Consider the following 20,417-nt stretch of genomic DNA (forward strand, 5'->3'; position numbering starts at 1 on the left):
AACCACTGGTTGGATTTCACTCTGATAATATGGTTGATGATTTTGACCTGACCGTGGGCATAGATTGAAGAAGAAAAGGAACAAATTTAAAAAAATGTTTACAGTTTACAGTTTAAAGCAAATACAAAAAAAAAAAACTAATCATGCAGCTATTTATAGCAACAAGAAAAAGGGCAGATAGAATACAAATCCATAAGGTTGTAGAAGGGACAGAAGTGGCTGGACTTAGGAGCAAGTATGAGAGAGTAGATTTTTTTTTTTTTTGCTTTTTGGGTCATACCTGGCGATGCACAGGGGTTACTCCTGGCTCTGCACTCAGAAATTACCCCTGGTGGTGCTCAGGGGACCACATGGGATGCTGGGAATCAAACCCAGGTTGGCCGTGTGCAAGGCAAATGCCCTACCCCCTGCGCTATCGCTCCAGCCCCGAGAGTAGATTTTTAGAATCATTTGTTCTGAGGGCAGAAAAGAGTTGAAGGTGAGCACTGTAAGTGATCAAATTGTCTACATGGGGGTGCAGGAGGCCGCTGAGAGAGTTAGGAACTCTTACTTTGATTAAAAATTGTCTGCAAAAATAAAAATTCTGAAACAGGACAACAATAAAGTACAGTGACTGAGGTGGGTCCCTTGCATGTACAGACCCTGGTAATGGATTCAACCCCTGGTACCCCGTACTGTCCTCTGGACACCATCAAAAATAACTCCTGAGTGAAGAGCCAGGATTTGCCCTAAGACTTCCCCAACCTTGCCAGTAAAAAGAATAAAATAAAAGGAAAAAAAGAAAAGATAACTTAAGCCATGTCCTTACCTGAAGGAATACATGATCTTTTTTCTTATTTTTGTTGTTGCTACTATGTTTTGTGGGGTTTGTCTCTATCACGGGTGATGTCTTTGGCACTAAAATATTTCGTGAGGGATGGTTCTTCTAATGAATTATATTTTCAGGTCCTACTCTTTCTGTAAAGAATGAATTTTGCATTTTAATATATATTGTTTGCTACATCAAATCACCATGTTTATTTCAGAAAACCACAAATGGTCCACATAGGGGAAGGATGTGTGAGTTGCAGGCCAAGCCTTTTGGGAAATAAACAGAAACCAAAACTTTGCATTTCTATGTTCTCCACAAAATCAGCTTTCAAAAAATAGCCTCAGACAAGCTGTAGTCCCAGTTGAATGTCATGTTGCTATTATTGTGATGACATAGAATCATTAAACCACTGCTAGTAGTAAAAAAGTTATTTTTGGTAATAGTACTGCTCTATCCTTTCAAGGAGAATCATGTTTTCTTTGCTTATTATTATTAAGGTAAAGGTAAAGGCCCTCCCGTTGATCATCGATTTGCTCGAGCGGGCCCAGTAACGTCTCCATTGGAGACTTTGTTGTTACTGTGTCTGGCATATGGAATACTCTCGGTAGCTTGCCGGGCTCTCCGAGAGGGGCGGAGGAATCGAACTCGGGTCGGCCATGTTGGCCGCTTGTAAGGCGAACGCCCTACCCGCTGTGCTATCACTCCAGGCTTATTATTATTATTATTATTATTATTATTATTTTGTGGAGAGGACACACCTGGCAATGCTAATGGCTTACTCCTGGCTCTGTATTCAGAAATTACTCCTGGTGGGACTTTGGGAACCATATGAGGTGCCAGGGATCAAACCTGGGTAGTCAAGGCAAGTTCCCTACACACTATCTCCAGTACCAGGAATTACATTATATTTTATTATTATTGTTATTACTATTATTATTATTTGTTTTTTGGGTCACACCCAGTGATGCACAGGGTTTACTACTGGCTCTGCATTCAAGAATTACTCCTGGCAGTTCTGGGGGGGACCATATGGGATGCGGAGTATCAAACCCAGACCAGCCTCATGCAAAGCAAATGTTCTTCCTGTTGTACAACAGCTCTGGCCCCAAGAATTATATTTTAAATACCAGTTATAGATCCTTGCTTTTCTTAAAAGAAAGGCATGGGCTGAAGTTGGCCTTCCACCATCATTTTATTAATGTTCCTTGATTTTGCTGCAGCACTAAAGCTCTTAGTTCTTAGATTGACCACATCTTAGTTCTTAGATTGGCCACAGCACAAGGTCAAAGAAAACACTATGTGTGTTCTCCTTAAAAGTATGTCCCGTGTGTAAAGTAACTGAAATGATAGTAGATGTTCCCAGCATGAAACCCTACCCTCCCTCCATTAAACGCTCAAGTCCTTTTTCACACTTCTCTGTCGAACACATGTATTGCACAAGCAGAGTTATGACCCTCGTGTGTCAGATATGTTGTCTCTGGTAATTCTCACAAAACCCACTCAGGCAGATGTTTTGACCTCAGTCAAATAAGGATATTGACATTTTAATATTGAAGGCAATTTTCTGAAAGCTATTGTAATTCATATAATTGAGTCTTTTTAAAAGCCGTACATCTGTGTCGAAGTTCCTAGGTTCAATTGTAACATAATGGAGTAAATAAACAGATAACCAAATGCATGTTGCTCAAACCACCACAAGTCATGGGGAGTGATGAAAGAACATTATATTGGGGCATTCAGAATGGCAGACATCTGTATCCTTTGATTTCACATTGTCATTTTGAAATATCAAAGAGGAATATAATAATTTTGAGCATTAGACTCCAGAGATTTATGACAAACTCACTAGGAAAACAGGTTCATGCTTGATACAACAAAGATAGAACTTATCAGTTGGGTTGTTGGGTTATAGATATAAATTAAGTTCCAAATTCTATTTGTATAGATATCGACTGAGAGAGCACAGTCCACACTGTGAATTGACAATATCAGTATTTGTGTGTGTGTATGCGTATGCACATGTGTGTGTATGTGTGTGTGTGTGTGTGTGTGTGTGTGCACTTTCAAGCTTCAGCTCTTTATCAAATTTGTTCATGGAAAAATCTGCTCTCTTAGCTTTTTGCAAGAATGAGTAGTTTAGCAAATTTTCAGATTTTCAAGTTTTGGGTGATTGTCAAGTTTTGTAACTAGCCAATTATTACTTTTCAATGATGGCATGATTTACACTTTTATTTTACTCTGTTGCGTAGTATGGTGTGTGCAGTGCATGACTGTTGAATAAAGGAATTAAAACATGGGTAAATAATTATGAGAAATGTGTAGTTACCTAAACTGTCTCCTACTCAAAACATCTGCATTCTGTTCCTTTTCAGGATAAATAAACAAATATCTAGAAGCTAAGTCGAAACTTGCTTTCAAAAAGAAGTCTCTCTTTTATAAAATAATTCTGTTCCTAATCTGAAACTCAAATGTTCTTGGTTTTCAAAAAATCCTACTATACCAACAATTGCATCACATACTAAAGAAGAAGGGCTATGGCTCTTAATAAAAGCCCACAGATTTATTGTTCAGTTCCTTTTGAGATATGACAAATATATCACTTATTTGACTGAAAAAAAATAATCCCCTGAAAACAAACCCTCACTTTTAAAATAGTATTTTGGAATGTTCTCTATGTGTGGATATAGTGATAAACACTTGACATAGATTATCTCATTTAATCCTCACAGAAACTGAGTGAAGTGTTTACTGTCATTATCCCTATTTGATGAAGAGGATACTGGGGCTCACAGAGAATTAATATCAAGTTCAAGATCATCTATTGTCAAGTAATCAAGAGTGGATGACCTGAAAGCTTATACACCAGCTGGGACCAGCCTTTTATTGAGGGGAAAACGTACAAAGCCAGAGCTGTGAGCAGGTGAGCAATCTTCTCAAAGCCAATATTCAGAAAACTGAAGGCTCAGACATCTGACTTAAGAGGCCCAGTCTTGAGCTGTGAGACTTAAAAGATGCACGATTGGAGGAACATCTGTTCTTTCTTGAGGTAGGTTGTTTCTATGGTCCAGACAGTGATATAGTTCTTTTTGTAGTAGAATTGTGACTACCAGTCTCATCTTCCACAACAGCATTTGAAACAGAGTTCACTACTTTTATGCTCTGTGTGGAGAAACCCAAGCAACTCTTGTGTTCATGCTGATGTGGTGTTAGAACTCTTGACTTCAAACTCTGCTCTATCTCATCAGGATTCTATGAGAACGCCTGCCTTAAGCATATATTTATGGCCAATTCTCATATCTTCTGAATTTTAATTCTCAGAGGGACCTGTGGTTTGAGAGGAGAGGGAATAGCAACTACCTGAAAAAGAAAGCTTGCAAGAATTTCCATTTCAGTGAAATTCAGTTTTGCCTATGACCTACTCATAAGGAAGTGGGCTCTTTATTCGAATATCAACATCTGTTACTTGATTCTAGACTACATACAAGTTTTCTGTTAGATTTTGTCTCATTCTTTGTGAACCATCGGAAATTCTTAGGTACTATTCACCCACTTCTGTACCTAATAATTTACTGTTCTGGTATTCTGTGCTGCATTTGAATGTGTGGTCTAATTTGGCTGTGGACCGTTCAAAGGGAATATGATATTGACCATAGAAATGATAGTCTTGTTCACAGGGAAAGGGCATGTTCATGGATGAGCAGTGGGAGTACTAATGAGGCTGAGTTCCTTTGAAGAAATAAATACAAATCTAGAATTTGTGACTTATATGCTGTGTATGGATAGATTTAGGATTTTTAATTAAACTAATGCTATTAAAAATTAGCTCAGTCAGTTGGTGTGTCTTGTTGCAGGATAACTGACTATCTTAGCTTCAATTTTTAGTGCTACAATCTCTAATGTCATTCTTTCCAAGAATACTTCTTCAACTTTATACATTTATAAACCTTGCAGATATAAAATATATGGAGCTAAGAGAAAGTATAGGCAGTTTGATGGTAATAACATCTTTGTAACCAAATGTAAAGTTCTTGAAGTCAGAGTTGCATATGTTTCAATTTCTATATAAAACACATGCATGGACGTTATAATCCACATTGCTATTAGATTGATGATTTTTTTGTGAATTAAATATTTGATAGCTATTTTTTTAAATGTTAATTACATTATTCATGTTCTGGGGTATTATTGCATTGATTTTAGGTATGTTTATTTGAAAATTAAATAATATAGACGACTTTTCATACCAATGATTATATATGATTATTATTTTATAGAAAGAATCATAATTCTTCTTAATTTTGCCACATCCAAATCCTTTTTATCCCCAATGAGAAGAAAAACTATTTTCAAAATATCTTATAAACCATAAATACTTTGAAGTATATAGAATGATATACATATTTATATATCTCTATATACATAATTATATGTATATATTTCAGTAGAGTGGGCAATTCTTTGAAGTATATTTTTAATTCTTTGGATTATCATCTATTTAAATATATAACCCCTTCAAAATGGATGGAATTGTTTAACAGAATTGCAGGAAAATTCCTATTTGCAAAACTCTCTCTTATAGACAGTTTAAGAGAGTAAGACCTTATTTATTGGTTGCTTGTCTGGAAAAAGTTACTTCATTTTTCTGTGTTTTGTTCTCCTCATTGACAGAAAAACAATAATAAAAACTTAGTTAATAAGCCTGTGAAAAATGATGCAGACTGCTTAGAGCAGTGTCTGGTGCTAAGTAATCACACAAAAGATATAGTATTGCTGTAGTTATTTACACATCCTACATATAAAACATCTATTTCACCCAGATATTTTTGCACATCAGAAATGGCCTGATACTTATTTTGTCTCCATTACTTCATCATCGTATAGAATCTTTAAGGCTCCCCTGTTGTGTCATAAGAATCCTGGTTCAGATAAATCAAAATCTGAGTATTTAGGGACTTCATAATATCTGTAATATCTTATTGAAATTGGGACTCCTCTAATTCAGATGCCTCACCATGTCTTTCTACCATAATGTGGTGGGTGCCCTACTGGTCTTTGATGAGTCAAACAGAAAGTCTCCTTAACACACCTGAGATTGGCACCAGGAGGTCATGGCCATGCAGGATATGTACAGGACAATCTTCTAGCTGGTTGGCCACAAGAGTGGTCTGCAGAGTAGGTGTGAACAAGGTTTGTTTTCTTCTCATTGTTTTACAAAGTGAGACTAGTACAAACCTACCAAGACTGGTAGATAAGAACATTCTCAGACTATGCCCCTGGGTTATCATATGACACAACCTCTCCAGGACACTGCATCCCAGATCAGCAGAATTTAGAAAAAGCAGAATGGAAGAAACACCGCGGGTGTCATGATTCTTCTAGAACTTGGGTGTGGCAGGGCAAAGAAATAGAAACTCCTAAAAACCATGATCATTATAATTTTAAATATAATATCACTTTTATTTGAAGCTTATAAACACCCCACTGGATTTCGCTGGACCTTGAAATCTCTTGAGGATAATCCTAACCATTTTTTTTTTTGACTTCTGAAAACTTGCCTTGTTGCGCTTTGTATTTTTTTTTTCCTGGACATTATCCATTTGACTTTCTTCCCAGTTACCCATACTCTGACTTTCTTTACATAATTTGAAAATACTGACCATAGGGATAGCAAGGGTGAAAAGAGACCTTATACCCCACTGAACTCCATGTAACAGTTCTCTTTTGCTCACAGAGGAATTTTTGTAACCTTGTTGGAAGTATTATATTGTCTTTAGAAAAGAATAATGAACAAAGCATTTCATTAACTACATTTTAATGAGCTTTGTTAAAAGGTCAGCTCATCCCAGTCTCTGTGTGAATAAAAAATCTTGACTTAATAAATGAAATATTCATATATATGTTAAGATGATCCTTGGTCAGCATTAGCATGAAATACAATATATATTCTGCCATTGTAGTTTCAACATTTTTGATCTAGCCCCATTACTTTTTCAGTAAAATGTTAAGGGAATTAATTATTACAAAATAGAAGTATATGCAAAATAAAGTCTAACTTAAAAGATATTTTAAGATATATTTTATTAAATCTATAAATGAATCCTGCAGAAATTTTTAGTTCTCATATTTGAACCTCAAGTTAATTCAGCTCATTGTCAGACTCTTAAGAGTGAAAGCATCAGAGAAATACACTGAGCAGTGTATGAATCACTACAGGTGTGCAAATATCAATTCCTTTCTGTCTCCAGGGCATCAAAGGTAGGGTGAAGGAGAGCTTAGCTCCAATTCTGTCTGCTCATTGTAAGCAAGCATGACAGTTCTCTTCAATAAGATATGTAAACACTTTTTTATTTTCTATGTTATTTCATATTATAAATATGAAATAAGTTTCATGCACTGCTAAAGAATTGCACATTTGTTCTTACATCAGTCATGCATTGAATCATCTGTAGATCAGTGTATTAGAAACAGGTTGGGTAATAAGGTGTCTAACATTTATTCCATGACCTTGAAAAAGTTATAACCTAACATGGAAGATAGTCTCCCATTAAGTATGTGTAATAGTATTTTTCCTTTGTGAATTTCTACGCTAACCCAAAAGAGATCTTGCTAATTTATATTTGGATTAAGATAGAGGGAAAGGACACATGTATCACCCTACTTTTTTAAACTAAGTGATGTTCGTCAGGAAAATTATATACTGTAGTATTGCTTTGTCAATAAATATGTTTCTATGACGGTATTTTTAATGAGTGCCTGCTATTCCACTGTGCAAGTTTATTAGGATTATAACAGAGTTTAATGAATAATAATTGATTCTCAGTTGTAATTTTTTTCAGTTTTACTTTTGATGTATGCAACATATTTATTAAACTCTGGCAATAAAAATCAGGGCTCTAAGAATTTTAGAATAGTGTCATTTTTTTATAGCAGAAAGTTTGCTATATCTAAATAAATAGTCTGGTATTTTTATACCCAAATCATCAAATGGTCCCAGCTTCAAAACTCCAAAACTACTGACTTACTATTCATAGAAACAACTATAACTTTTGGACTGTCTTCAAAATGTTTTGTCTGAAAATGAGAGCTATTCTAGGATTAAAAGCAAAGACCAATACCTAGAACAAATCCTTATTCTTCTACTTATTTCTTGTGTTATTCACTCTCTCAGAACCTCGCTCATATATCATCTAAAAAGATAATATGCTTATGTTTTCTTTCTGCTTCAAAGAAGAAAATTGAGTAATAGATAACAGATAATGGTGTAGGTAGAAATCTAGAGAAAAATATCGCTAAATTGATATACTGATATAAATTATTATTATTGGTTTCTACATATAACTTGCACCTTTTACTTATTGAAAAAGAAGAGGAAAAAATGTAGTCCTTTCTCATGCTTGGCAGTGTATTTCCCGTTTTTCATATGATATTGATGTGGGGCATTGACTTGAAGAATCTGGATTTATTTTTGAACTCCTGTCAGCCAGCACTCCCTAATTAACATTGCCCAGAAGAGAAATGCTATTTTGCCTTCTGCATCATCAACACAACTGTCAGCAAATAAGGAAGGGACCATCTTTACAATTATTACTGCTAATGTATGAAGCAGGAAAGAACAGCTGGATTTTCATACACTGGGATGTTAGTAGAACAGACATTTTGTAAAATTTTACTTCAATTTCTATCTGCCTCTTTTTACTTTGAGAATATGTTTAAAAGAAAAATATCATTTTTATCTCAAAGCCTCTTTATAAATTCAATTTTAGACATGAAAACACAAAGTTAATTGGATAGTTTGTAGCTATGTCATTTATCAACTCTACTACTCTCTGTTCAGTGCCTTAAATTCTCTATTTCAGTTGTTTTGGTCTCCATGTTTGTTTAGCTTTATAATTATGATAGTAGAAATAACTATTTTAAATGAATAGTTGCAAAGACTGAACACTAATGCAGTTGGATGTCTAAAAACTCTGTAGACTTTATATTTACAGTGTGTCAAATAAGGTAGTCAAGTGTAATTTGTTAATACATGTTTTGTATGTATTTATTAATACATATTAATGTATTGATTAAGACATTAATTAATATGGAGAGCCCGGCAAGCTACCGAGAGTATTCGATATGCCAAACACAGTAACAACAAAGTCTCCAATGGAGACGTTACTGGGCCCACTCGAGCAAATCGACGATCAACGGGAGGGCCTTTACTTACTTTACTTATTAATATATATAATTATTACATATTATATGTAATTTTAAAAATTAGATCTAACATGAGTTTATGAAATGTTCAGGCCACCTTGCAAAGCAGTTTGATAGTCCCCAAACATTATAGTTAGCATATGATCCAGTTTCTGTTTAAAGCTGTATATACCCATGAAAGCTGAAAACCTATTTATGTAAAAAGTGCATATATGATCACTTGTGGAAGATAATTGTTTCCCAGAGTGGACACAAACATCATATTGTGTCATCAATAAATATAGAAAATAATGTATATAATTCATTAAAAATTCTTATGGCCACTACAAAGTAATATGTGTGCTGATTATACTATACCATAGGTGAACATTTTCACTGTTCGTCTATATGAGAAGATAGACAAAAATGGGCATGTATTATAATAGTTTATCTACATAATGTGTCCAAAGCAAGAAAATCCACAGAAACAAAAAAATGTTATTTGTTTCCAAATTAAAAAGGGAGATGGCATCACGATCACTAAAACTCAAGGAACTTTTTGGAAAGTTTTTGAATGTTCTAACATCAGACAGCGGCAATGATTCAGAAATCAGGGTCTACACTAAAACCACTAAATTACGAACTTTAAAAATGTATAAAAGTTTTGATATATGAATTTTATCTCAGTTCAGATCCCCTGCAAAAAGTAACATATTCATTGAAATCAAATAGACAATAGAAAAAATGGAAATAAAGGAGGTAAATATAACTAAGTAGTTTATTAACGCAGACTTTTCTGTGTTTTAGTGACTTCAGAATATCGTTTAACAAGATGAACCACACTTTACCTCAGGATTCGTTCAAGTGTGGATAGTTGCCAAGTATTCAGAATTATGAGTTTTTTCTTCATTTGCATTATTTACAAAACAAACACAGAATCTATGGTTAGTGATATAGTTTGTATAGTAGTCATCATCCTTGCATGAGCTAAATATGTATTTCTGGAAATACTTATTTCCAGGATAACCCTCCAAGGTCATTATCACTCACCTGCATCTCGACTGTCATTGTAATTTACTATAGATAAAAACAGCAACAACAACAACATCAACAAACATAGCATGAATAATAATGCTAATACCCGCCCAAGGACAGTAGAAACAGGGCCAGAAGATTGTTCCTTGGTTGGGAGCTTGCTACAACTGGTGGTGGTGGTGGTTGGGGGTGGGGGAGTCACATAGGATAGAAAACAGACCACTATAACAATGATAGTTGGAAATAATCACTCTGTACAAACTGAGGGCTAAAAATAGGCAAAGGGACAGGAGACAGGATAATCTTTCAGTACCTGTTTTGCAAACCATAATGCGAGAGACAGACACAGAGAGAGATATGGACAGAGAGACAGAGAGAGAGGTGCCTGCAGCGGTGGGGGTGGGGTTGCCGGCAGGGAAACTGGGGTCATTGGTGGTGCAAATGTCCACTGGTGAAGGGACGGGCGTTAGAACGTAGTATGGCTGAAACCCAGTCATCGGAACCTCTGTGTATCTCACGGTGACTCAATTTTTTAAAATTTCAATTTAAAATAAAAATGTAGATTCTTAAAATGACAGGTAGGACTGGGATTGAGTATGTCTTTCACTTGTTTTTTATTTGCAGGACAATATGGATGTTAAATTTCTCTCATTTAAAAGTGATTTCAAGTCATTAGCTGATAACCATGGCAAATAGGTAACTTGCTGACTTGCAGACCACAAACTGGCAAGTCAGGATGGACTACAGAAAAACTGATTTGGAGAAAAACTTAACGTATCTTTTTACTTATGCTAGATTTAGTACACTTAAGGATATTATAATGAGATCAAATCAAATTGACAGTGGAATGAACAAATAGGAATAACAAATGGAGGTCAAACTGCTTTCAGGGTTCTATATTGCACCCAATAAAGCCACAGGCAATGGCCTTAATGCAAGGTGATGTGTGATTGTTTCAGTTTTAAAAGCATGTAATTCATTTCATGTCTGGTTTTATTAAGACTGTTGGGATAGCACTTGAGTAATACAAAGAGATGAGAAATGTGAAAGCTACTGAGTTTGTATGTGGAAGTGTATATTTAGCCTGCTCTTTATTGTTGCAGCATGCATGAAACTATTAACCTTCTACCATTCAGAGCTAACAACTTCGCCACTCAAAGAGGTAAAGTGGTCACTCCAAATCTGTACTACTGAACAGTTTGCAGTATGTGACACAATCATCCATGAGTAGAGAAGATTCAGAGTCAATTTAAACATACAGTCATGTGACCTGTGGTTAGTGATGGATGCTTTAGCTAAATTAAAATGAGTGTGCTAACACTTTATCTGTCCGTTTTTATCTCTTCTCTTTTACAGCTATTTGCAGAAGGGAAATGACTCTGAAAGGTTTGAGTACAGTTTTACTTATTTATTTTTGTTTTGAGGACATCCAGCAGTTCTCAGGGCTGACTGCTGGCTCTGTACTCAGATATTCACACCTGCAGGACTCAGGGGACCATGTAGGGTGCCAGGGGGTTATATCTGGGTCAATTACTTGCAAGGTTAATGCTCCATTTGCTGTACTATCACTCTGGCCTGAACCAATAGAGGGTTTTTTTATTTATTTTATTGAATCACCGTGCGATAGTTACAAGCTTTCATGTTTGGGTTACAATCACACAATGATCAAACACCCATCCCTCCATCAGTGCACATTCCCCACCACCAATTTCCCTGGTATATCCCCCTTTCCAAACCTCCCCTGCCTCTATGGCAGACATGATTCCACATAAACTCTCTCTACTTTTGGGCATTATGGTTTGCAATACAGACCCTGAGAGGTAATCGTGTTTGGTCCTTTATCTACTTTCTGCACACATTTCCCATCCCAACCTATTCCTCCAGCCATCTTTTTCTTATGGATCCCTTCTCTATTCCAGCTCCCTTCTCCCCTTTGCTCATGAGGCAGGCTTCCAGCTATGAAGCTATCTGTTCTGTGTATCTACTATCCTTAGGTGTCAGCCTCATGTTATGTTGTTTTATACTCCATAAATGAGTGTAGTCCTTCTATGTCTGTCCCTCTCTTTCTGACTCATTTCACTTAGCATGATACTCTCCATGACTATACATTTATAAGCAAAGTTCATGACTTTATCTCTCCTGACAGCTACATAGTATTCCATTGTGTAGATGTACCAAAGTTTCTTTAACCAGTCATCTGTTCTAGGGCATTAAGGTTGTTTCCAGATTTTGGCTATTGTGAACAGTACTGCAATGACCATATATATATACAGATGTCATTTCTATTGTGTTTTTTGCATCCTCGGGATATATTCCAAGAAGTGGTATTGTGGGGGTATATGGAAGCTCAATTTCTAGTTTTTGAAGGACTGTCCATATTGCTTTCCAGAAAGGCTAGACTAGTGATCATTCCAATCAACAGTGAAAGTTCCACTTTACTCTCACTCTCTATGTTGATCACATTGAATATTATGACAAAAGACCCAACATCATTATTTGGAATTTTCCCCAACATGCAGATCTACCAAAAAGACTTCATTAGATAATTTGTTTTCTATTGCTTATTATGAAGAGCATATGATATCGTGTGACTGCAATAGTGGTCACATGATTTTAGCAATAAGCTTAGAGGGATTACTGTCAAATACCCCTAAATTCTGAGATTGGTTTGTGTGCCTCTGGGATCATGGTCGTTCAGAAGCAGGAGGAGGCATTTGTGGGTGGCAACCCAGGGCCTTCTTAGGGCAGGGAGCAGGGACAGTTTCACCCCCCATCCCACGAGGCCCCGCGTGCCTCATTATGCAGTCTCATACCTGGCTGTTCATTAGGTTCTAAAAGATGGAGGCCACCATGCTGCCGCTGCAAGGGGGCACAGGCAGAGGGAAAGACACCCCTCCCCTCCCAAGGCAGCATAGCACTGTAGTTTAATGCACAGTCCAGATGCATTTTGTTTGGGCATTATATTTTGCTCAAATTTTCCCACCGCCATTTAAGCCTGAGTTTCAGGGACAGACACTAGATCATTTACTTTCCATTGCTCACTTTGCATATCAGGAAAGGTTGCACAGCTTCTTATGTGGCTGCATGGTTTGGAAGAATAGTCCTGGTGCCTGCATATGGGAGACATGCTTGTAGAAGCTCATAGTCGCCGGGTTTCCATCTGGAGAAGGTGGGGAGACAGCACCTACCCCATCTGGGATCTCTCAGTGAGAGATGGGTATGGGGCCCGGAGAATTCTCAGGGAATTGTGGAGCCCGCTAGCCCAGTTTTTTTGCTGCTGTGTGCTGCAAGATGGTGCTGGGGACAGGTTGAGGGCTTGACTTCTGGAATCAGGGGCTGACTGGTAGCCAGGGCAGAACTGTGTGGTCCGGCGTCCCTGTGTGGGAAACATTAGAGTTTTTTTTTTTTTTTAGATTTACAATTTTTTGTGCTTGGGTTTCGATTATACAATGATCAGATACCCATCCCTCCACCAGTGCCCATTTTCCACCACCATGGATAATATCCCTCCCACCCCCATCCCTCCCATCTCACCCTGCCTCTGTGGCAGGGCAATCCCCTGTGTTCTCTCTCTCCTTTTGGGTGTTGTGGTCTGCAAAAGAGGCTTTGAGTGGCAAACATGTTCAGTCCATAGTCTACTTTCAACATGCATCTCCCCTCCTGGGAGGATCCTCCAAACACCCTTTATTTGGTGCTCCCTTCTCTATCTGAGCTGCCCTTTCCCCTAGAATGCCCGACTGGCCTCTAAGCTATGGAGTAATCCTCCTGGTGTTGATCTCAGCTATTCTTGGGTATTAATCTCATATTTTGTTTCTTTATATTCCCCAGATCTTTCTATGTCTATCCCTCCCTTTCTGACTCATTTCGCTTAGCATAGATACTTTCCTTGTTGTACCACTTGTATATAAATTTCATGACTTCATCTTTTTCTAACAGCTACATAGTACTCCATTGTGTAGATGTACCAAAGTTTCTTTAACCTATCATCTGTTCTTGGGCATTCAGGTTTCTTCCAGTTTCTGGCTATTGTAAAGAGTGCTGCAATGAACAAACAAGTGCAGATATCACTTCGATTATACATTTTTGCCTCTCTGGGATATATTCTCAGGAGTGCTATTGCTGGGTCAAATGGGAGCTCAATTTCTAATTTTTTTGAAAATTGTCCATACTGTTTTCCAGAAAGGCTGAACCAGTCGACATTCCCACCAGCAGTGAAAGAGTGTCCCTTTCTCGCCATATCTGCACCAGCACTGGTTGCTTTTGTTCTTTTGGATGTGGGCCAGTCTCTGAGGTGTGAGATGGTATCTCATTGTGGTTTTGATCTGCATCTCCATGATAATTAATGATGTAGAACACTTTCTCATGTGCTTTTTTGCCATTCGGATTTCTTCCTTGAGAAAGTTTCTGTTCATTTCATTGCCCCATTTTTGGATGGGGTTGGATGTTTTCTTCTTGTGGAGTTCAACCAGTATTTTGTATATCCTTGATATCAACCCCTTGTCGGATGTGTATTCGGTGAATATCCTTTCCCATTCCGTAGACTGTCTTTTTATTTTGGTCACTGTTTCTTTTGAGGTGCAGAAGCTTCTTAGTTTAAGATAGTCCCATTTATCTATCTCTGTTTTCACTTGCTCGGCCAGTGGTGTGGCATCTTTGAAGATACCATTAGCTTCAATGTCATGGAGGGTTTTGCCAACTTTGTCTTCAATGTACGTTATGGTTTCTGGTCTGATGTTGAGGTCTTTAATCCATTTTGATTTTACTTTTGTACATGGTGTTAGGCAGAGTTCTGAGCCCACTTTTTTGCATGTAGCCGTCCAGTGATGCCAGCACAATTTGTTAAAGTGACTTTCCTTACTCCACTTCACATTACTTGCACCTTTATCAAAGATTAGATGATCATATGATTGAGGGGAGATGTCAGTGTATTCCACCCTATTCCATTGGTCTGCAGTTCTGCCTTTGTTCCAGTAACATGCGAAACAGTAGAGTTTTAATGTCCATATTCCTACATAAATGAACATGAAGTTGTTTTCCATAGAACCTGTTATGTTACCAAATTGTTTCATGGAGTAACCAATTCATAAGCTGGAAATATTTATATCATATGGTTTATAATATGTAGATATTATTATGCATTATAAACTGTGTATTATCAGTTATAATATACATAGATAACTGATAATTAAAAGGTTAACTGATAATTTACTTTTTGTAGTCAAATTTAGACATAAGAATTGCGTACAGAAAAAAAATATCACATGCATTTATGAAGGCTTTATTCTAGCAGACTTTGACAAGATTCTAGAAAGTTAGCACATCCCATACTGGAGAAATCACTGAAGCTGTATTTCATAATCTATTTCATAGAAAAGGAAACTAAAGGTCCTAGTTAGTGGGTGGTACTTAGCAGATTTTCAATATAGCACAACAGATTTTAGAGCTTACATGTTTACTTTAGGTCACCTATTCTAAACATAACTGTGATGTTTGAAAGATTCAGCTTTAGCTTTTGTTATGATAATTGAAACATTGTTGTCTTGCAAGGTTTACTAATAGTTTAAGTGACCCTAAGCTTTATTTGATTTACATGTTTTTCTCTAAAACATTTCTTTAATTGTTGATGCCATTGCTCAAAGGTGATATTTTTAAAAATTTGGAGTGATATTATAACACATAAATTACAACTATATTTCAGTTTGTCATTTACATATTCTACAACTCTGCCACATCACCAATGGTGACCTTTACAGTTTGACACTTTGTATACACATACACACACACATACTCACACACCTACATGAAGAGATATCAGAGATCTTGGGTTGGGTCCTATTTTAAAGAAGACTCCATTCCTAAAAGTCCTCATCCTTTTTTTTTTTTTTTTTTTTTTTTTTTTTTCCCCCTTTATTTTATTTTATTTTTTTTTAAAGTTGTAGATTTACAATTTTTTGTGCTTTGGTTTCAATTATACAATGATCAGATACCCATCCCTCCACCAGTGCCCATTTTCCACCACCATGGATAATATCCCTCCCACCCCCATCCCCCCATCCCCCCGTCTCTGTGGCAGGGCAATCCCCTGTGTTCTCTCTCTCCTTTTGGGTGTTGTGGTCTGCAAAAGAGGCATTGAGTGGCAAACATGTTCAGTCCGTAGTCTACTTTCGACATGCATCTCCCCTCCTGGGAGGATCCTCCAAACATCCTTTATTTGGTGCTCCCTTCTCTATCTGAATAGCCCTTTCCTCTAGGATACCCGGCTGGCCTCTAAGTTATGGAGTAATCCTCCTGGTGCTGATCTCAGCTATTCTTGGGTATTCATCTCATACTTTGTTACTTTATATCCCCCAGATGAATGCAATCTTTCTATGTCTATCCCTCTCTTTCTGACTCATTTCGCTTAGCATGATACTTTCCATATTGTACCACTTGTATGTAAATTTCATGACTTCATCTTTTCTAAGAGCTACATAGTACTCCATTGTGTAGATGTACCAAAGTTTCTTTAACCAGTCATCTGTTCTTGGGCATTCAGGTTTCTTCCAGTTTCTGGCTATTGTAAAGAGGGCTGCAATGAACAAACAAGTGCAGATGTCACTTCGACTATACATTTTTGCCTCTCTGGGATATATTCCCAGGAGTGGTATTGCTGGGTCAAATGGGAGCTCAATTTCTAATTTTTTGAGAATCGTCCATACTGTTTTCCAGAAGGGCTGAACCAGTGGACATTCCCACCAACAGTGAAGGAGTGTCCCTTTCTCGCCACATCCACGCCAGCATCGGTTGCTTTTGTTCTTTTGAATTTGGGCCAGTCTCTGAGGTGTGAGATGGTATCTCATTGTGGTTTTGATCTGCATCTCCCTGATGATTAATGATGTAGAGCATTTTCTCATGTGCTTTTTTGCCATTCGGATTTCTTCTTTGAGAAAGTTTCTGTTCATTTCATTGCCCCATTTTTGGATGGGGTTGGATGTTTTCTTCTTGTGGAGTTTAACCAGTATTTTGTATATCCTGGATATCAACCCCTTGTCAGATGTGTATTCGGTGAATATCCTTTCCCATTCTGTAGATTGTCTTTGTATTTTGGTCACTGTTTCTTTGGAGGTGCAGAAGCTTCTTAGTTTAAGATAGTCCCATTTATCTATCTCTGTTTTCACTTGCTCGGCCAGTGGCGTGGCATCTTTGAAGATACCATTAGCTTCAATGTCATGGAGGGTTTTGCCAACTTTATCTTCAATGTACGTTATGGTTTCTGGTCTGATGTTGAGGTCTTTAATCCATTTTGATTTTACTTTTGTACATGGTGTTAGGCAGAGTTCTGAGCCCACTTTTTTGCATGTAGCCGTCCAGTGATGCCAGCACAATTTGTTAAAGTGACTTTCCTTACTCCACTTCACATTACTTGCACCTTTATCAAAGATTAGATGATCATATGATTGAGGGGAGATGTCAGTGTATTCCACCCTATTCCATTGGTCTGCAGTTCTGCCTTTGTTCCAGTAACATGCGAAACAGTAGAGTTTTAATGTCCATATTCCTACATAAATGAACATGAAGTTGTTTTCCATAGAACCTGTTATGTTACCAAATTGTTTCATGGAGTAACCAATTCATAAGCTGGAAATATTTATATCATATGGTTTATAATATGTAGATATTATTATGCATTATAAACTGTGTATTATCAGTTATAATATACATAGATAACTGATAATTAAAAGGTTAACTGATAATTTACTTTTTGTAGTCAAATTTAGACATAAGAATTGCGTACAGAAAAAAAATATCACATGCATTTATGAAGGCTTTATTCTAGCAGACTTTGACAAGATTCTAGAAAGTTAGCACATCCCATACTGGAGAAATCACTGAAGCTGTATTTCATAATCTATTTCATAGAAAAGGAAACTAAAGGTCCTAGTTAGTGGGTGGTACTTAGCAGATTTTCAATATAGCACAACAGATTTTAGAGCTTACATGTTTACTTTAGGTCACCTATTCTAAACATAACTGTGATGTTTGAAAGATTCAGCTTTAGCTTTTGTTATGATAATTGAAACATTGTTGTCTTGCAAGGTTTACTAATAGTTTAAGTGACCCTAAGCTTTATTTGATTTACATGTTTTTCTCTAAAACATTTCTTTAATTGTTGATGCCATTGCTCAAAGGTGATATTTTTAAAAATTTGGAGTGATATTATAACACATAAATTACAACTATATTTCAGTTTGTCATTTACATATTCTACAACTCTGCCACATCACCAATGGTGACCTTTACAGTTTGACACTTTGTATACACATACACACACACATACTCACACACCTACATGAAGAGATATCAGAGATCTTGGGTTGGGTCCTATTTTAAAGAAGACTCCATTCCTAAAAGTCCTCATCCTTTTAACCTCATTTATTAACTTGACTTTTCTTAGGTAAAGACTATCTCCAGATAAAATGACATTCAACATTTCATATGATGTTTTTGGGTAAACAATTCAATGTAATAGAATCACATTAAATAGTTCAGAATATTTGTATCCCATGTGTCTGTATAATTATCTGGAAAGTAAAATTTTATAACTACTGATGCCCAGTCCCTATCCCAACATAAAATTGAATCTTCCAGGTCAGGGAAAGGTATAATAAGCACTTTCTAGTAGCTCCCCTGTGTAATTATAAATTGCATCTAGGACTGAAAAATACCAACCTTTTAAGGTCTATTGGCCCAATTTAAAATGCATAGAACGCTGTTAATCTGAGTAGGAAGAAGCAAGGAAAATTAATGTTGGCATTTGTGCTGGCATTATAAGCATACTTCAATAAGCTTATAAGTAATAAATTGTATATCAAACTTTTTTTTTAATTCAACAATAGTACTCAAGGCTTACTCCTGACTCTATGCTCAGGCATCATTCCTGGTGAGTTAGGTTTCTACTGGGGTGCCGGTAATTGAAACTGGGTCTACCATGTACAATTTGAGTCCCTTACCTGCTGTACTATTTCTCTGGCATTTTTTAAATCCATATTCATATTATGTGATACCCTACAAATTATATATTTATGCTATATGCCACAGTTTAGTTATTAACATGGTTTCAACATAATAAATCTCTGGAATTAGACAACTAGGGTTCAAATTCTGCTTATATTACCTTAATATTCCTCAGATGAATAAGAATTATAATAACAGTATATTTTCTGTTGTGAGATTAAGTATGCTTATAAATGCAGTACCTCAAATCACTTACCAGTATTGTTACTGATACTAATTAACAATTAAATTGAATGGAATCAATACTAATTTTCTATTTCCATCTAATTTATCCCTGATACACTAAACTTCTCAGACTTAGAGTAAGGGATTTAACAATATGTGCTTAAAATGTAAATAAACCAAATATTGCATTTTAAAATAGCAACACTATAGCAAGCAAAGAGCATATGGAAATGAAGGGAAGTTCTAAAACAAGTGATAAACAGCATAATAGAGATACCTGAGATATGTAAGCAAAGTTCTGGCTTTCGAAGTTTATTTTAGAGGTTGGAGAAGGTACTGCCTGAACCCTAGCAGAGCATGAAGGCAGAGTTTTATAGGTCATTCTTACTCTGTTGGAATGTCAGAATCTTTTTGTGATGAATTTGAGAACTTGAAAGACCAAGTTTGAGGGAACTTTCAGAAGCTATCGAGCAGATGTGTTTTGAGTTGAGGCTGCCTATGAGAAACAGCTTTTTCTAAAGCTCTGTGCAGTTCAGTTCATCATTTCAGTCTGTCTCCTCTTACATTTATATTAGAAAAAGAAAAACCTGGTTAAAAAATGTTGATTCTGATTTTTGAGCGTTGTTAAAAGTCAAATCTTTTTTGCTTTCCTTTAGAGATAATTCGCTTATTCTCCTCTAAGGTGTGTGGGATGTCTTAGCCTGTCTTTAGCATTTTGATGAAATTTCCATAAAGAGCTTTGTGTTTTATGTAAAGTTCTACCTTAATTGAAGGTTTGAAGGGAGTAAAGGTGGCTGTTTTCTTAATATATTTATATAGATAGATATATAGATAGATATACTAATTGAGTCATTGTGAGACACATAGTTACAAAATTGTTCATGATTGGTTTTCATCATAAAATATTCCATTACCTGTCCCTTCGCCAGTGTACATTTCCCACCACCAAGGTCCCCGGTTTCCCTTCCACACCCTCTCCACCCCCCAGTCTGCTTTTATGGCAGGCACTTTTCTTCTTTCTTTTTCTCTCATTCTGTCTCTCGTTGTTTCTATCTCTATGTCTCTGTCTCTATGCCTGTCTCTGTCTCTCTGTCTCTCTATCTTTCTCTCTCTTCCGCTCCTTCTCTTTCCTTCTGGACATTGTGGTTTGCAATACAGGTACTGGAAGGTTATC

At 36.6% G+C, this 20,417-nt stretch overlaps 1 protein-coding gene across 4 annotated transcripts in view; it reads left to right on the top strand.

Annotated features, from left to right (window-relative positions):
• The window catches only part of LRRC4C (leucine rich repeat containing 4C), a 1,436,015-nt gene that overhangs the window by 279,672 nt on the left and 1,135,926 nt on the right, over window positions 1–20,417 (top strand). For all 4 annotated transcript variants that reach the window (XM_056132091.1, XM_056132083.1, XM_056132106.1 and 1 more), the window contains exon 2: window positions 3,541–3,731. The gene's annotated coding sequence lies outside the window, so the exon portion shown is untranslated. The remainder of the gene's footprint in view (window positions 1–3,540; window positions 3,732–20,417) is intronic.

The sequence above is a fragment of the Sorex fumeus genome, unplaced genomic scaffold, assembly GCF_029834395.1.
Source record: "Sorex fumeus unplaced genomic scaffold, SorFum_2.1 ptg000007l, whole genome shotgun sequence".
Lineage (NCBI taxonomy): Eukaryota > Metazoa > Chordata > Mammalia > Eulipotyphla > Soricidae > Sorex > Sorex fumeus.